Here is a 2,583-nt window from a genome sequence, read left to right as displayed (position 1 = left end):
AACCTAACCTATATTGTCCCTTAACCTAACCTATATTGTCCCTTAACCTAACCCATATTGTCCCTTAACCTAACCGATATTGTCCCTTAACCTAACCTATATTGTCCCTTAACCTAACCTATATTGTCCCTTAACCTAACCTATATTGTCCCTTAACCTAACCTATATTGTCCCTTAACCTAACCTATATTGTCCCTTAACCTAACCTATATTGTCCCTTAACCTAACCTATATTGTCCCTTAACCTAACCTATATTGTCCCTTAACCTAACCTATATTGTCCCTTAACCTAACCTATATTGTCCCTTAACCTAACCTATATTGTCCCTTAACCTAACCTATATTGTCCCTTAACCTAACCCATATTGTCCCTTAACCTAACCCATATTGTCCCTTAACCTAACCCATATTGTCCCTTAACCTAACCCATATTGTCCCTTAACCTAACCTATATTGTCCCTTAACCTAACCCATATTGTCCCTTAACCTAACCCATATTGTACCGTAACCTAACCTATATTGTACCTTAACCTAACCTATATTGTACCTTAACCCAACACACGTTGGGCCTTAACCTGCTCTGTAATTGTCATACGACGCGTTAAATTAGTGTAGTGTTGCCTAACTGCAACCCCCGCAATATAGTTTGCTACTCGCACTGCCCGGTCCCCAGAGTATCGCTTCATGTTAAACACCTTGCAGCTATACACTGTAATGCGGATGGCAGCAGGACGTACATGCTCAATGCCCTTCGCAGTTGTTCATTGGCATTCGCATGGCGAAGCACAGCCTACGTTGTGGTACGGCTTGTGTCAACTGTCCGCTGATGTTGTACGTCCAAATCACACACTGTACTGCACATTGGTCCTCATGTACTGAATGATACATCGTGGTACATGTGTGACCGTACCACGACTGCGCCAACAACGGCGAACCATACGGTCCAAATATTGTGCACTCAGCTACGTGTCGTCTCCCTATAAGAGCTGGATTGAAGTATGGTATGCCGTGGATGGCGATCAGCATGAGCCGTCTGTTGATGTAGTGGCGCGTGTTGTCAGACGTAGTCGTCTCTTCTCACACACCGTGATAGCATGGTGCACTGCGTTCCACATCTGCGACATGCGACAGAGGCCGGTTGACAGTCGTTCGCGCAATGGACATCGCATACGTACGGGGGCCACCTTCCACGTGTTCGCGAAGCGTGCACATGTTGTTGCGTGTATGTGGGCAGACATAGTGTGTCGTGACACCTGACACAGGCATGCAACAATCGTTGAATTTGCAAATGGCGATGGACGTCTACGTTTGCTGGTGACGTTACGCAAATGAAGAACTGGTAAACCGTTGTGGTGCGGTTGTTCTCGCTAGAGGTGAATCAGTGATGGCGACGATCGGTTGAGCTACCAACCGGTTGTTTCAGCGATACCCACCATGCCCACGAACGTGAATGGCATGTGGGTGTGAAGCGATACGCGGCGGTGGCTGGGTGGGACCGTCCCCGGCCGGTGAGGGGGGGCCTCCCGGCGTGCTGGCCGCGCGGTGCGTGGGCGCACGCGCTACAGCCGGCTGGTGGGGGCGGCCAGTGGCAGGCGCGCCGGCCGACGGAGGCGGCAGGCGGCGCAGCTGCGCGCCGGCGCACCCTGCACGCGGCGCCGTGCGGCCAAAGTAGGTCCTCGCGGGCCCGGTGCGAAGCGCGGTGGACATCTGCAGTGTGCTGGTCCGATTGAGGACTGTGTGCGCTGAGGATGCGCCGCCGCCCGGCGCTCGGCGCCGCGACGCCGTCTGCTGCTCGGTCGCCTCTGCGGTTCTCGCAGGTGGATTGTATCGCAGCTGTGCGGACGTGTTGGCGCGTGCGCTGTGCTGGGAGAGTTCGCTTCGGCACCCAAGTGGGGCTTTTGTCCTTCTGTGGCGCTGGCGTTGGAGCTGCCGGCCACCGTAGGTGGCGCGTGTTGTCTCCCGCCGGCAATGCCACGACAGCACGCTCCCGGGCCTCTGTCGGCAGCGGCAAGCTCAGTTGGGAGCACGGGTGGTCGCACCTAAAGCGTCTACTCGCCAAACTCCGGGCGATTGCGCCTCTCTCGAACCCGACCAAGTACTTAGGACGGCGCTGCGCGCCGCCGGGACCTGAGAGGGTTTCGAGGTGTATTGTGCAGGGGAGCTCAGCCTCCTCCTGTTTGCAGAATAATTGAGCGGACGCTTGCGTGTTCGCGCGGGCCCCCGGGACACACTCCCGGGCGGCCGGCTGCTCAGCTCTAGTTGACGCAGCTCCCTGGTTGATCCTGCCAGTAGTCATATGCTTGTCTCAAAGATTAAGCCATGCATGTCTCAGTACAAGCCGCATTAAGGTGAAACCGCGAATGGCTCATTAAATCAGTTATGGTTCCTTAGATCGTACCCACGTTACTTGGATAACTGTGGTAATTCTAGAGCTAATACATGCAAACAGAGTCCCGACCAGAGATGGAAGGGACGCTTTTATTAGATCAAAACCAATCGGTCGGCTCGTCCGGTCCGTTTGCCTTGGTGACTCTGAATAACTTTGGGCTGATCGCACGGTCCTCGTACCGGCGACGCATCTTT

General features: G+C 54.0%; 1 non-coding gene across 1 annotated transcript in view; it reads left to right on the top strand.

Annotated features, from left to right (window-relative positions):
• The first annotated feature begins 2,269 nt into the window (after positions 1-2,269).
• Positions 2,270-2,583, top strand: part of LOC126439387 (small subunit ribosomal RNA) — a 1,910-nt gene continuing 1,596 nt past the window's right edge. Inside the window, exon 1 of the ribosomal RNA XR_007581154.1 lies at positions 2,270-2,583. This exon is cut by the window's right edge and continues 1,596 nt beyond it. This is a non-coding gene — a ribosomal RNA (small subunit ribosomal RNA).

The sequence above is a fragment of the Schistocerca serialis genome, unplaced genomic scaffold (genome assembly GCF_023864345.2).
Source record: "Schistocerca serialis cubense isolate TAMUIC-IGC-003099 unplaced genomic scaffold, iqSchSeri2.2 HiC_scaffold_132, whole genome shotgun sequence".
Lineage (NCBI taxonomy): Eukaryota > Metazoa > Arthropoda > Insecta > Orthoptera > Acrididae > Schistocerca > Schistocerca serialis.
This window is presented reverse-complemented; position numbering and strand designations above follow the sequence as displayed.